Source organism: Callithrix jacchus, chromosome 6 (assembly GCF_049354715.1).
Source record: "Callithrix jacchus isolate 240 chromosome 6, calJac240_pri, whole genome shotgun sequence".
Lineage (NCBI taxonomy): Eukaryota > Metazoa > Chordata > Mammalia > Primates > Cebidae > Callithrix > Callithrix jacchus.
Window position 1 is genome coordinate 138,689,035 of NC_133507.1, and position 16,464 is coordinate 138,705,498.

The window sequence follows — 16,464 nt, forward strand, 5'->3', positions numbered from 1 at the left end:
TTCATAGTGCAAAGAATCACAAATTTCCTATCTCTGGAGTTTTCCTTCTGGGCCTACCATAGTCCCTTGTCTCTGGGTCAGAAAACGTGAGAGCAGGGCTGTCTGTAATCTCCTTTGGTAACATGTCCCACTGTCTTCAATTTGTGTCCTCACACTGCAACAGCAGTGTACACAATCCTACTGTCTAGTTCAAACCTCTCTAGCTGTGACTACAACACCTTCCTCCTTATAACCAGAGCCCCTGAGACCAGGAGAGCTTGCTGCTGCTCATGCAAATCTTCTTTTTCAGATTCAGAGGAAACACCTTAGGCTTCTTCCTCCCGATTGTGGGGACTGTTGTGGGTGTTGGTGAGGGGACACAGCCGGGGAGGGGTGGATCTGGCCTTGCAGGCAAGTCACTTAGGCTCATGAACCATCTAAAATGGGGCAGTTGAACCTTGGATTCAGAGTCTGGAGTCTCAAGAGATGGCAGAGCAGCCCTGGAGAACCAGGTTGGGAGTAATAATTCCAGGCCAGTGCCAACTTGCTGTCTGTCCTCTTATTGATGTATGGAATCCAGGCCACTGCTTCCTCTCCAGGAGCCACGTGAAATAAACCTGTCTTGTTACTCATGCCGGAGCCAGTTTGCCGGGTGCCGATCATGCCAGAGGGAGGCCAGAAGCCAGCAGGTGAATGGTGTCCCTGACGGACGCTTACCTCACCCGGCAGTCATTAGGGTTGGCTCAGAGAACAGGGTCTCATATCACTGTGCCCTCCAACGATCCCCTTGGCAATTTCCCCTCTGAGAATTGACCAGGCCAACCTCAGCCACACTGACATCACAGAGCCTGGTGGTGCCTGGGGTGCTCATGACGGCAAAGTCCAAAAATAAACACTCTTGACCGATAACAGTTTGAAATGCAACTTTTGGGGGTGGAAGTGGGCAGGTCTGATGACAGCAGGTGTTGCTCATGGCAGTGAGGGGCAAGATAGACAGGCAAAGACCATCTGAGGCCGTTCCTTCTCTTACCCAGCCCCCTCTACCCAGCGGCTCGGGCTTCTAATTTCTTCCCATAAGGAATAATAATACCACTGCCAGATGGGCATGACTTCCTGTATGGTTTTCAAACTATGTTTCAGTGGGGCACTGTGCTGCGGATCATCTAAGAGCTTGGGAGAGGGGACTCAGTGGGGCTGTAATTGGCATTTTATGTGCTAGGAAGGTGAGACACAGAGGTTCACTGAGGGTCCCAATTTGTAAGAGGCAGAGATGGTTCTAGAACAGGATGTTCTGATTCTAAACTCAAAGCTTCTCTCCTCTGTGGCAGGTTTCCACCAGCCGCTCCTCCATGTTATGCCCCAGGCTTCACCAAGCACCCAAGACTTAGGTTAATGCCTGGTAGACCTGATAAACCAATCCATGGTTTTATTAGGAATAAGTAATGTGAATGGTCAAAAAGGAGAGACTTTTGAGTGAATTGCATGGTGGCTTTTAATGTAGAGTTAGCAGATTTAGCAAATGAAAATATGGATGCTCAGTTCAATTTGACTTTCAGGTAGTCAATAAATACTGTTTTAGTATAAGTATGTCCCAAATCTTGCATAAGACATGCTTTGAATTGAAAATCTGAAATTCAAATTGAACTGGATGTTCTGGATTTTATCTGGCAATCCTATCTTAATGACCCCAAACTATGCCATGAAAACATCATTTTCATCACAGCTAAGACTATATACTAGAATTTGCTAGCCAAGGAAGATATCTTAGAAATTAAGGTTGGGAGCTGACTTTCAGGGTGACTTTGAGGTTAATTTTGTCTAACTAGGGGTTAGGTGGGAACAGGTTGGACTAATAACCCTAGAACTCTTCCAGGTTATGTGATGAATGCACGCCCAGCCGTTAGCTTTTATCATCCCACAGCTGTTGAATGCTGTGTTCTGTTTTGGTTGCATTTTCTTATGTTTTCTACCTTCTTTTGCCTTTGTGCTTCAGTTTGTTGAACTTCCATTGACCCATCTTCAGGTTCACCAATTTTTTTCCTCAGCTGTGTTGAGTCTACGAAGTTAGCCACTGGTTTTAGCAGCAAGAACCAGCTCCATACATGGAATAAAGTTGTAGCTGGAGGAACTGGTTATGAGAAGGAACTTCCTATGGTGAAGGGTGTGATGTCCTAGAAGAGAAGACTGGGGGAATCTGTGCTTCAAGTCTGCTTACGAGGAGTCTTTTGTGGTCGGGGGAGAGATGTGAAGTGGTTCCAGTTTTTTCTAGCCCAAGCATTTCCTTTACTGTGGTTCAGAAGTGAAGGGAGGGGTTTTTCTGCAGTTACTCCTAAGATGCCAAAGCAGAACCCACCTGGAAACTGGGCAAAACCTTGAGCCCATTAAAAGATAAATGGGAAATGAAAAATGTTAGAAAGAAGGAGTAAGGTTAGAAAACTTCTAGCCTCAAAAAAGTCTTTGTGCCCAGATAAGGGGGAAGGGCTGGGACTGCTGGCTCAAAGCCTCTAAGCACAGCTTTGCAGTGATTATGGTACTTGTTAAGGGAGACTTGCAAAGTGTCAAGATGTTAGGTAGGTCCTGGAGGTGATGATCTATATTGTAAAGACCATAAATAGCAGGTCCGTTTTGAGTACTCAGAGCTAACACTCTGTGGTAGTAACCCCAGTGACTATAATGTTAAACAGGGCTCAGTCCCTGTTTTATGTAGCTTTTAGTCAATGTTCTCACTCTTAGGTGGGTGTTGAACAATGAGAGCACATGGGCATAGGGAGGGGAACATCACACACTGGGATCTGTTGGGGGGTGGCGGGCTAGAGGAGGGACAGTGGGAGGTGGGGAGGTTGGGGAGGGATAACACTGGGAGAAATGCCTGATGTAGGTGACAGGGGGATGGAGACAGCAAAGAACTATGGTATGTGTGTACCTATGCAACGATTCTGCAAGATCTGCACATGTACCCCAGAACTTAAAGTACATTAAAAAAGAAATATTTGGGATGCTTCCCTCAGATTTTTGTATTAATGCCCCCCCTTTTCCTATTATTCAAGTTTCAGCTTAAATATTAACTATGGTGACAGGTATTTCCTAAAAGTCTGGCCTATAGTACTTCTTCATTTCATGCAGTCCTATTGCAATCATGAAGACCTAGTATTTTGTTGTTGTTGTTGTTGATTTATTGCTCATTGACTATCTCCTCCTTCTCGAATGTGAGCCCCAGCAGGGAACTGGAGCGGACTCTTCCCTGCTGTATTCCCTTTGTCTGGCAAATAATAGTTATTCATTATAGTTCATTTGGTAAATGAATGGAGAAAAAGACAATTATTTGACTAGAGTTTTGCTGTGATGGAATGAACTAACAATTGATATCTAAAGAGAACTCCAGAACTCTTTCTAACATTTTGGTGTGTTTTTGCCCGATTTCTTGTTTAACCATCTAACAACTATGGTGTAAAAACAGAAGACAGAAAATAGTCTCATCCTACAAGTTTTCAAAGCGCCACGTCTTTAATTCTTTTTTTTTTTTTTTTTTACAGTGGTGAATACAGTAGAGCTTAATGGATGCTTTTCTGACTGATTGATTAATTAAGGTTTAAGCTCAGGGAGGCTCTGACCCAGTGGGACATCCCTTTGTGAGCAGTTGTTTCTCTCCCTACTGCAGTTCTGTGTGGTGAATGAGTGTTGAGTTCCTGAAAACTTTAAAGGACGGAGAATGCACATTCACAAAATAATATATGCATGGGAATGTATTTATCTGATTGAAAAAGCTACAATTTTATATTTGAATGAATCAGTTTATAGCAATGCTTTATGAAGCATATTTCTTATGGGAAATAAGTACAATTTTAGACACCCAAACAAATACTAAAATCCAGCAATCCTTGTCAGTTTTGTTAACTTTCTCCCTGAGTGTCTGGCTGAGCTGCTTAAAGAAACAGAACCCTTTGCAGTTTTAAGTTCAAAGGTGTGGCTACAGGTGCTAGGGTCAAAACGCAATTTGACAATTTGACCCCAGATCTTTCTAAACTAAACAGACCTGACTTTTTGCCCAAAAGAAACAGAATAAGAGAGTGTGGTGCAGGCAGTAGGGCAGAGGGATCCAGATAAAGAGACCTAGAGGTAATTGATTAATTCATTGGCTTGCTCAGTTATTTATTTTACCATGTTTATTATTCTCTTGCAAGAATCCAGACACATTGCTGCACTGTATAGGGCCTGGTAAGGTAAGTCAGATAAGACTTGTGACCTTGTCGGATGATACCTTAACAGGGAAAAGGATGCAGGTGTTGAAGTTGGTTTGAAGGAAGTAACAGACTTGGGCTGAGATATATTTTTGAGATGCCAGCAGGACACAGAGTTGGAATTATCCAACAGCCACTGTAGCAACCATAAGTAAGGCCATTCCTCTGGGCTCTAGACTCACAAATCCACCAGCCTAGCTGGGATTTCCTCTTGAACATTTCAAATTTAATGCATCCAAAGCCAATTTCCCCCCACCTCCATGAACTCCTCCTCACCTGTTCCCATTCTCTGTGGCACCATTGGTCACCCAAGCCCAGGAGCCTCCTTGACTTCTCCTTATCTCACATTCTCCATTTCCTACTCACCCAAACCCAAGTCCTGTTGATTTCTTCTCTGAAACACCCCTTGAGTCTTAAATTTTCCTGTCTGTCTCCATCTTAAATTCCATTCTAGACTGCCATCATTTTCCATCTGCACGCCCTCCCTCCACAACAGGTCTGCCTGCCCCACTCTGGCCTGTTTCTCTACTCTCTCCTTGTTACACATCTACCTCTAATACCTGTTTTCAGAATGCTAATCCAATCACACCAATGCCCTGATTAACATGCTTCAGAGCTCATCCTTGCTCATCACGTTTCTTTCATTTCTTCTTCTTTTTTAAAAAAATATATGTATTTTATCCATATGTGTGAAGAAAAGAAGACCATGTTTCCAATGTAGCTTCCAAGGCCCATTACATCTGGCCCTGTGGCCTAGCCTCCTGTCCACTTCTCCCTTCCTTTGTTCTATTTTAACCACGTGGACCTTCTTTCACCTCTCATACTTGTCTGTCTTCTACTTCTGCAAGACTTTTGTGCATGCTGTCTGTAATAGGCAGAATAATGACCTCCCAATGATGTCCACGTCTTAATCCTCAGAACCTGTGAATATGTTTCATGGCATGGCAAAGGGAAAATCAGGTTGCAGATGGAATTAAAGTTGCAGATGGAACTAAGGTTGCTAATCAACTGGCCTTAACAGAGAGAGATCATCCTGGATTATCTGGGTGGGTCCAGTGTAATCACAAGTGCCCTTAAGAGTACAAGAGGGAGCAGAATAAAAGGTTGAAATGATTTGATGAGAGAGGGACTCAATCAGCCATTGCTGGCTCTGAAGCTGGAAAGGAGCCATGAGCCAAAGAATGCAGGCAGTCCCTAGAAGCTGGATAAAGCAAAAACAAAAGCAAAAACAAAAAACAGATCCCCCTTAGAGCCTTCAGAAGGGAACGCACTTCTGCCAACATCTTGATTTTAGCTCAGTGAGACTTGCGTCACGTTTCAACCACAGCACTGTCAGATTCTAAATGTGTGTTGTCTTGAGCCACTGTGTTCATGGTGATTTGTTACAGCAGCCACAGAAAACAAATACACATGCTGTCCCTCTGCTGGGAGACCCTTCTCTGCCTTGGTTGTCAGCTCCTTAGATCTTAGCCCGAGTGCCATTTCCTCAAGGAGTTCTCTTCAGAGCTTCCTGACTGTGTTACACTTTCTTTTATAATTGACATTAGAAGCTTCATTTTCCTCTCCTTTTTACATAATTTTCTATCCTCCCAGCTGTGTGTTTGTTTATATAAGAGGCAGCATGGAATGCTGGCTAAAAGCATTGATGGGCCCTGTAGCCCAGCGGCCTATGCCTGAACCCAGCCTCCACTCCCTGTTGTCTGTGTGATCTTGTTAAATTACTTAACCTCTCTACATATGCCTCAGCCATCTCACTGAGGACCAGGAAGAATAATAGTACCTATCCCATAGCACTCTTGCAAGAATTAAATGAATAAACAAAGTGCTTAGAACAGTGTCTGCTGTCAAGTACATACTCTTAATGTTGACCTCTCTCCCTGAATGATTGCCTTCTCTTTAAGGACGGGGATCATGGCTACTTCCTCTTGCCACGTTATTCGGCACCTACACAGGTAATGTATGCCTTTTGGCATAGGGGAGTAGGAGTTGAACACACGCATATAGAACAAATGAATGAATAAATGAGTGAAAGAATGAATGCATTCAGAATTGGAGCTTGGGAGATGGTAGATCTGAAAATACGAGAAATGACTCTTCCCAAACTGGTTACTCTAAACGTAGCGTTTCTCAGCCTTGGCACAGTTGATATCTTGGGATGGACAGTACTTTGGAACGGGAGCTGTTTTGGGCATTGTAGGAAATGTAGCAGCATCCTTGGGCTTCTGCCCACTCAATGCTAATAACAACCTTCCGTGCCCCACCCCACCCACATAACAGTTGTGATAACTAAAAACTGTCTCAGACATTGCCACCTGTCCCAAGGAGGGCAAAATTGTCCTTGGGTTGAGAATGGCTGCTCAATGGGCACAGCCATCACACCAGACAGTGACCTTGGTGTGGGTAAGCATATGTGTGCAGGGCTGTACTTCACCCTGGGAGGGCTGCAGGATTACCTGCCACACAGCACCTTCAGCACTTACTTGCTTCACTGCAGCTGCTCAAGTCCTCTGAATGTGGAGTGCAGTTTGGTGCGAGAACAAGGGTAGGGTTGGCTTTCTTAAAGAAAGCTACAACAATCATTTCTGAATGCAGGAAGGGGTTTATGTCAAAGCAGATAATTATCGAGCTTTTCAGAAAACAGATTTTAATAAATGGGTTAAAATTTTGGATATACAGATGACTTTCATCTCTGGCTTCCTTCTTTCATTATCAGCTTGAAAATACAAGAAACCCATTATTCTTTTTTTTTTTAATCCCCTCTATAAGTAGTTCTCTTTAAATGCTGCTTGGCCTCAGAAAAGTGCTGCTTGGGCAAATTCTGGCAGATAAACATATTCCCTGTACTGGGTGCAGAGGTGAGTGGCTGAAGGATGTAGTAAGAGCCCTCTCCCCAGAGAATGGTATAAACAGACTGAAGTGCAATCTCCATGGATTGGACTTTATGGATGTGGAGACAGAGAGGGGGATAAACCCCCAGCATCCAATGGGCCACTGCTTAGGGACTGAGAACCTGCATTCCTTTCCATACCACTCTTTATACTGTGACCTGCAGGTCCTTCCTTAGTAGAAAATCCTGAAAATGGAGAGTTTAAGTGGAAAGCAAGATTAACTGACCTGTACTTTAAAGGGGGTCCTGAGGAAGGAATGAACCAAGGGCAACGTCAAAGGTGCCTCAAAGAATCTCAGGAAAAACCAGTTTCACTACTACTCTCCAAGGGCACTGGAAAGGTGGAGGAGATAAGCTGAATCTCCCCAGGCAGCTTGTGGAAAAAAGGAGCCCAGAAATAGGGCTGAGTCTATTGGTAAAGTGGAGGCGGAGTCACATGAACACTGCAGGTCTCCTGTCCCCTCAAGAGGCCTGGTGACAGGTCACTTTCCTCGGGGACTGTTCTCATGGACTGTATTTAATATTGTCCCAAGGAATCCAAGGGAAGTCAGTGATAAAGAAACTGATCTCATCCCCAATGACATGACTGTGTTTCAGATGTACTTTAATGTGACAAACCTCAGGCTTTGTGAATGCAGTTTCTTCTTCCTGGAATATTGGTGCATTGTTGCAGGGGTGGTTAGTGCAAGCTGTGGGACTGCTGCCCAGAAGAAGATCAAATGGAGGAGAGAGAAAGATCTGGTAGGAGAATGAATGTGATTTCAGAAGATAGGGCTAAAGAGACAAAGGTGATTGTAGAATCCATGAGATGTTTTAAGTGGAAAAGATGGAATGTGGCCAGGCTGATCAGCCTAGGGAAAAATGTAACTTAGAAATCCGACAGGCCCATTTTACAGGTGGGGAAAGGAGGACAAGTAAGGAAATTACTTTCTCGAGGTCAAATATCGAGTCAGTTGCACAGATGGATGCCATAGGAATCGGTTGCTTACTGTGGTCTCGCCAACTGCATTCTCTCGCTTCCTTGATACTCAAGCCACTTAATGATCTCAGAATCAACTATACAAGATAGACAGGGAATAACTTATCATAGCTTTAGTTCATACTTCAATAGGACTGTAATTTGTTGACAGAAGTTGCCGAGTAATTATGTTTCTTTGCAAACAATAACATATTATTTTCCTATGTAGCCAGCGTTTTGTTTTCAGAAAAGGGAGCCACTTGTTGAATAAAAAGTATAAATTTGTTTTATTTACTGTATTATTGTTATTAAGACATTATTTTATTAAGATCCTGTACTTGGATAGGTTTGGGAAGCTTAGATCCATTTGTTTGAAGAACTTTCAGGAGGTAATCTGCAAGATCAGCACTGGGGGGGGGCCACTGGGGCACTCCTACCTTTAGCTCTTGCACTTGACTTCTTCCTTGGAAAAGTCAACAAGAAAAATAGCAAGATTTCCATTGTTCTCTCCCTGGCTCAAACCTCACATGAAAAATATATTTTACCTCTGGGAATCACATTTTAAGAGAGATGCATTCAGACATTAAAAAACTGCTTAGAAGAGGAGCCAAAGGAGGAGCCTAACCTGTTCTCAGGGATATAGGAGGAAACCCTGAGTTGGTGAGCCAGTCCCTTCCTCCTCATCGCCTCTGTATTTATTTGTTTTTTTCTTTTAAATGTAAGTATGTTTATTTATTTATTGTTTTAATTATACTAGAGGCAGATGCTGCCAAATGTTCTGTTGGAAATGCTGAGACACGTTCTTTAGATTTTGAAGTTAAGAGGTCACATGCGAACTTAGAACTTTTGGTAGAGAGGACATAAAGCGGGTAGAGAGAGCAGAAACCATATTGAGGAGTATATCAGAAGTGTAGAAGTAGTCCATGTAACCTCTACAATCCTTTCTAAACCTGGAACTTTATTCTCTTTTCTCACAGTAATTTATATCCCACTTAAGCCCACCTGTTGAGGGTCTTCAGAATTTGCTTTCGTCAAATGGATGGTAAAGCATCTGGGCCTTCAGTGCTTTCTCTCCCTCCCTACAGGCTGGCCTTGAACTCCGACCTGCTTGTTCTGGCTTTTGGTTACTATTGGATAATCGAGATTTTTTCCCAAAACACTCTCCCAAGAATTAAGGCTGCTGGATATGACTTGGCTCTCTGCCACATCTCCTTCATAGAAGTCTCATCACAAGATTTCCTTCAGTGGCCATAAAAGATGAAAGTGAACAATTAAAGCCTACTCCCTAGACCCCTATTTCAAAATATTCCTTGTAGTATAATCATAAGTTTTAAAATGGTCCAAATGAGTCATAAAAGTGAAACCTTGATTTTTAAAATCTGTATAAGTTTTAATATCTGTATAACTTTATTTGACTCATGACCCCAAAGACAGAGTAATGTTTTCTTGTATTTGAACTCATTATTTTCCTGTGTTAGTTCATTTTGTGCTGCTATAACGGGATGCTTGAAACTGGGTAAATTATGAAGAATAGAACTTTATTGGCTCACAGTTCTGGAGGCTGGGAAGTCCAATATCAAGGTGCTGGCACCTTGCAAGGGCTTTTTGCTGCATCATAGCATAGTAGAAGTCATCACATGCTGGCCACGAGAGGGCAGAGATGGCGAAAGAGCAAAAGATGGACTGAGCCCACTCCTGAGACAGCAAACCCACTTCTGTGATAATAGTATTAGTCCATCACGAGTGTGGTGACCTCATGACCCAAACACCTCTTAAAGACCCCATCTCCCAAAATTGTCACAATGGGGCAATTGAATTTCAACACGAGTTTTGAAAAAAAGAAATATTCATATCATAGCACCTCCTCTCTTCATTCCTAATTCTCTTATTTCTTCCTTTCTCCTTCCCTTCCTCTTTTCTTCCTTCTTATTTTTCTTCACCTTTTTTCTTACTGTTTAGATGCTGTCTTATTTCTGTTTGCCCCAAAACATAAAAAAAAAATAAGTTCGCCAGCAGTATATGAATGCAATATCATTGCAGGGGAGGGAAAATATAAGTAATACAGATCTTACGTTTCTTTTTTAGATGCAGTGACAGCTATTGGTGTTTGGAATACATCTTCTACACCCTTGCTACTCAAAGTGAGGTCTGAGGAAGGCCAGCATCCAAACCCCTGGGGTTCTTTTTTGAAGTGCAGAATTTCAGCTCCATCTTAAACTCGCTGATCCAAAATCTGCATTGTAACAAGGTCTCCAGTGACTCCTATGCCTGTGCACAATGAAATTTGAGAAGAGCTTACTCTAGATGAGTGGCTTCTGAACAGTTTGGATTGCTCACTCTCACCTTTAAAAAAATATTTTGAGTATATAGCTTAATATGTGTACTTGCGAAATGTATACTTGCTTTTCTATCAATATTAAATATCATGAAAGCTTCTTATAGACAATATATAGTTGGGATTTATTTCTTTTTTATTCATTCTGACATTCTCTGTCTTATACTTAAAGTGATTACTAACATAGGTGTATTAACATCGATCATATTTACAACTATTTTCCTTTCCTTTTCCTCATTCTTCATTTCTTCTTGTCTTCTACTCTTTTTCCTGCCTTCTCTTGTTTTAATAGAATGTTTAATATAATTCCATTTTCTCACCTGTCTTAGCATATCAATTACACTTTTTGAAAAGTGGTTGCCCTAGAGTTTGTGATGTACGTTTACAACAAATCCAAGTCCACCATCAAATGACACTATGCCATTTTATGGGTGATGCAAGTACTTTTTAACAGCAAAGTATTCTTGATTCTTCCTCTTGTCCCTTACAACATTGCTGTCACTCATTTCATTTATCCACAAGCTATAATCATCAAATATATTTTTGGTAATATTATTTTGAACAAAGTGTTATCTGTTAGATTGAGTAAGGTAAGAAAAAGAAAAGACTTTATTTTACCTTCATTTAATCCTAATACTCCTTCTTTATGCAGATCCACATTTCTGACCTATATAATTTTCCTTTTCTCTGGAGAACTTTTAACATTAATTGCAGGTCTATTGATGACTAGTTTCCTCAATTTTTATTTGTCTAAGAAAGCCTAGTCTTTATATCACCTTTCTTTTGAAGGATATTTTTGCTGAATATGAAATTCTAGGTTGGAGGTATAAAAGAAAAATAAAATTTCAGAACCCCCAACTCACTATGCCATAGGGAAAAGTTAAGCTTGGGAACTAAGTTGTGCAAAACTGCCTCCTATTTTGCTCCTAAATAGATAGCTGCAAAAATAGAAAGGTCACATACCTGCCTGGGGTCGGGGGTGGGGGCTCCCTCACAATTTGTTCACAAGAAAACTCTTTGTGGTCCCTAAGATCTTCACCCTAAAACAGAATTCTGTTGAATTTCACCCCTACAATGTAAACTAACAGCTTACCTTCACAGGTACAGGACAAAGACAGGACTAGAAGTCATCCCTTCACTCACCTGAGATAAATATGTATTTGACTACTTCCTCTACTTTATGTTTAAATATCTTATGTAAAAATTCAGATTCACTGAATGACAGATGAATGCATAGTTTTCGGTTCCTCTAACCCTCTGTTAGACTGTTTTTGCACCGCTATAAAGAAATACCTGAGACTGGGTAATTTATAAAGAAAAGAGGTTTAATTGGCTTACAGTTCTACAGCCTGGACAGGAAACATGGTGCTGGCATCTGCTGGGCTTCTGGGAGACCTCAGAGAGCTTTTACTCATGGAAGAAGGTGAAGCAGAAGCAGGCATGTTACATGGCAGCAGTGGGAGTAAGAGAGAGAGTGAGGGGCATGATGCCACACACTTTTAAACAACCTGATCTTGCGAGAGCTCACTATCACAAGGCAGCATCAAGCTATGAAGGATCTGCCATTACTATCCAAATCCTTTCCACTAGGCCCCACCTCCAACATTGGGGCCCACATTTCAAAATGAGATTTGGTCAGGACAAATATCCGTATCATGATCTGCTTCAAGCCCCACAAGTCACATGTCCTTCTTGTGTTTCAAAATACCTTCACCTCTTCTCAATAGTCTCCTAAAGTCTTAACTCATCCCAGCATTAAGTCAAAAGTCTCAAATCCTAAGTCCAAAGTCTCATCAGGAAATGATTCCTTAAATCATGTACCCGTAAAAATCAGAACAAGTCATTTACTTCCAAGATACAATAAGGGTACTGATACTGGGTAAACATTTGCATTTCAAAAGGGAGAAATTGGCCAAAAGAAAGGGGCTACAGGCCCCATGCAAGTCTGAAACCAGCAGGGCAGTCATTAAATCTTAAAGCTCCCAAATAATCTCCTTTGATTCCATGTCCCACAACCAGGGCACACTTTTGCAAGAAATGGGCTCCCAAAGCATTGGCAGCTCTTCCTCTGTGTCTCTGTAGGGCACAGTCCCCATAGCTGCCTCACGGATTGGAGTTGAGTGTTTGTGCATTTTTTACGTGTATGATGTGAACTGCTTGGTGGATCTATCATTTCAGGTACTGGAGGACAGTGGCCCCTCCCCACAGCTCCACGAGGAAGTGTCCCAGTGAAGACACTGAGTGGAGCCTCCAACCCCATATTTACCCTCAGAACTATCCTAGTAGAGGTTTTCTGTGAGGGCTGCATACCTGGATACCCAGGCTTTTTCATATACCCTCTGAAATCTAGGTTGAGTCTGCCAAACTTCCTTCACTCTCGTACCCTGTGAGCCTGCAAATTTAACACCACACAGAAGCCACCAAGGCTTACGGCTTCCAACCTCTGAAGCAGTGGAGGTGTATCTGGAAGCCTTTGAGCTGAGGCTGGAGCTAGAGCAGCCTGGCCATGTGGCAGAGAAAGAAAAAGCATTATCAGGAGAGGAATTCAAGCGGGCTGCAGAGCAACCACTTGCTAGAGATATTTGCACGATTGAAAGAAAGCCCGATGCTGGTAGCCAAGGCAATGGGACAAAGACCTTGAAGGTATTTTAGAAGTCTTCCAGTCTGCCCCTCCCATCACAGACCTATAGGCCTATGAGGAAAGAATGGTTTCCTAGGCCAGGCCCAGAGCCCTGATGCTCTTTACAGCCTTAGAACACTGCTCCCTGCATCCAGGCTGCTCCAGCTCCAAAGAGGAGGAATCTAAGTGTCTATCCGCTGATGAATGGATAAAGAAAACGTGTTATGTAGACACAGTGGAATACTATTCAGCCATACAAAAGAGAATAAAATCATGTCTTTTACAGCAACATGGATGGAACTGGAGGCCACTATCTTCAGTGGAACATCACAGAAATAGGAAGTCAAATTCTACATGTTCTCACTTACAAGTGGAAGCTAAATAATGTGTACACATAGACATAGAGCATGGAATGACAGACATGGGACCTCAAAAGGATGGGAGGGTAGGGGGTGCCTAGGGATGAGAAATTACTTCATGGGTACAATGTACATTATTCAGACAATGAGTACACTGAAACCCCAGGCTTTACCACTATGTAATATATCCATGTAACAGAACTACACTTGGGCCCCTTGAATATATACAAATTTTTTAAAATGCAAAAAAATAAAACCAAAAACAAAGGGGAGAAATAGCTATTCTTTTCCTTCCTAGAGGCAAAGAGGGGAACAACCTCTTGCAAAGAAAAGCCTCCTGAAAAGGAGTTTTGATTAACTTCCATCTACATGTTTCTTGTTTTCAGCAGGCCTCATGGGGGGTAGGTTGGGCTTTCTGATGTCCAATTTGAATTCTCTTGTGTTCTTTTGTTTTGAGACAGAGTCTCCCTCTGTCACCCAGGCAGGAGTGTGGTGATGCGATCATAGCTTGCCATAGCCTCTAACTCCTGGGCCCAAGTGACTCTCCCACCTCAGCCTCCTGAGTACCCAGGACTACAGGTACATGCCACTACATCCAACTAGTTAAAACAATTTTTTTTGTAGAGACAGGATTTTACTATGTTGCCCAGGATGGTCTCAAATTCCTGGCCTTAAACTATCCTCCCATCTTGGCTTCACAAAGTATTGGGATTACAGGAATGAGCCACTGCACTCGTTCTCTTGTTTTCTGATAGAAAGTTTTTTTTTTTAAATTATCGCTTTTCGGATTCCAAACGGACATAGATCTGGAGTTTTAGCCATTGCAATTATAAATTGCAAAGCAATTTATAGCATACAAGCTGCTTTCTATAAACATCACTTTATGTAATCTTCACCACAGTGCTGTGAAATAGGCATTATTTTCTTAGCTTGTAAGTGAAGGAATAAAAGCTCAGAGAATGTAAATAGCTTATCCAAAGTTCCAAAGCTAGGGAGGGGCAGAAGTGAGAACCAATTTCAGGTCTGTATCTCCAGTGTGCTGTCTTTCAAACCAGAGAGCTACTTAAAATGATTACCAGCCCTTAGACCAGCCACCTGGTCACCATGTTACCCAGACATTTTCCCTTTGCATTGTGGGCGTATGTGAACCACCTACATGAAGACATTGTCATTCCCTAATTATCCAGGTTTGTTACTGATCATTTACACTCCCGATTTTTCCTAATTGTGTGTGTATGTTTGCTTGCCTTAAGAGGAAGTCAAGTTTTTACACACACACACACACACACATGCACACACGCACACACTCTGTCTCTCTCACACACACACACACACTCTCACACATAAATTCAGAGTAAGAAAAATTACTAGTTTACTATTAACAAACTTAAAAACTCAAAAAAGAAGGGGGGGATTTTGAGGGCACAAGAAAATTTATAAGGGACTAGATAATGATAAATATATTCACTAAAAATGTGGCACCCCTATTTAAAAGGCTCTGCCTTTTTAAAAGATATGATACCAATCTTCTTAGCACAGTTTATCCACTATTATCCCTTTAATTTCCATTTACTTCCCCTACTTGCTAGAACTTTTCAAGCTTTCACTCCCCTGCTGTTTTAATGACAGGCTAGATAGTCATTTTGCTTTCCTTCCTAAAATGAGCATGTTAAAAGGCGTGTTTTCTGCATCTGTTCGCCACACAATGGGCAATGTGATTTTACAGCTGGGATGTCAAGGCAGTCTCTGGAAACACAGTCGGCCCTGGTTAAGTTGTAACATTTGAATGCTTCGGTTAACTTTTATTGAACTTGCTTGGAGAACCGCAGGAGCCCTTCTCAAGCCTCCTTCTCAACACACGGGATTTCAAAGGCTTACCCCTCTGGAAGTCTTAGCCAATACCCCTGGACGCATCAGTTCCCTTCCTCCTAATAGTCACGACAGGTGCTCTTCTCTCTCCTATGACTTCATTGTAAAACTTTCAATTTTTTCTTAACAATTTTACCTCCTTTATTGTTTCTTACAAAGACTTACCACCTTTTCTGATTATTCCCAACAGAAGAACTCACTGGAACACAAGACCTCATGAATGAGGAATATGTAAATCACAAATAGACCCACGTTCTCCAAATTCAAATGCTTCATTAAGGGGAACTGAAGCATCAGAAACAATTAGTATGTCTTGGCTAGTTATAATTATTCAGCATATGGTAAAATGTCACGGCTTCCTCAAAATTTAAATGTTTAAACTAACTTCTAAACTTTCTTTAGCCATTAAAAAATTGTTATCGGAATAGCCCACATTACAAAACTGTTACTTGCAAAAAGGTGATATTTTGAGATTTGTAAAGATTCAAAACCAAAGAATTATGATACTTTGAATAGAGAGTAAATGAATAAATCCATGGTTGACCCCATTATGATGTTTATATTGTCTTGTTGGTAAGGAGTAGGGATGAGAATATAGTACACAGCAAAATGCTGGGCTGGAGGACTCAGGCTCTGCTGGCTGAACCGCATGGGCTGGGTCCTTGGAACCTACATGAATGTGGGTGCTCATTTACAGAATGAGAGCATCAGACACCGTGATCCCTGTGGACCTGTAACTCCAAGATCTGGGATTTTTGGGAAAAGCGAACAAAGCTTAGCAGTGGGTTCCAAATGATCCGACCCCTCCTGCTTTCCTCTTGCTCATCATGTCTGAAAGGTGGCATTCTTAACACTGAGGTCCAAGCTGGCTAAAGGCAGGAGGTCAACTTTGTATGCAGAGTCTGTTTCCCCTTCACCTGCCGTTTGGTTGTTTTCGTGCTGTGGGTCCTGGGCTCCTTCTTCTGTCCAGCCTCTGAGCTGGGCCTCCCTCATATCAACATTAGTTTGGCTGTAAGCTGCTGGAGCAGCTGCTGCCCGGGAGGGCTCTGCTCATGCCCTGAGCTGACACATGACAACTTCTATTAGGCTGAGGTGCTCTGAGGGAAGCCAATGGGCCCTACCAGCCATCTCCCTTCTGTTTCCCCATCTGCCAGCTCCTAGGGAGGTGGTGGCAGAGCTTAGGTAAAAGAGCACATCCGAAGTGAGGACATGGTGGAGA

General features: G+C 42.2%; 1 long non-coding RNA gene across 1 annotated transcript; it reads left to right on the forward strand.

Annotated features, from left to right (window-relative positions):
• Positions 1–2,841: 2,841 nt before the first annotated feature.
• Positions 2,842–15,793, forward strand: LOC144576708 (uncharacterized). The gene is made up of 2 exons (XR_013519102.1): positions 2,842–9,325; positions 10,154–15,793. It is a non-coding gene; the product is annotated as an uncharacterized LOC144576708 (long non-coding RNA).
• Positions 15,794–16,464: the final 671 nt, after the last annotated feature.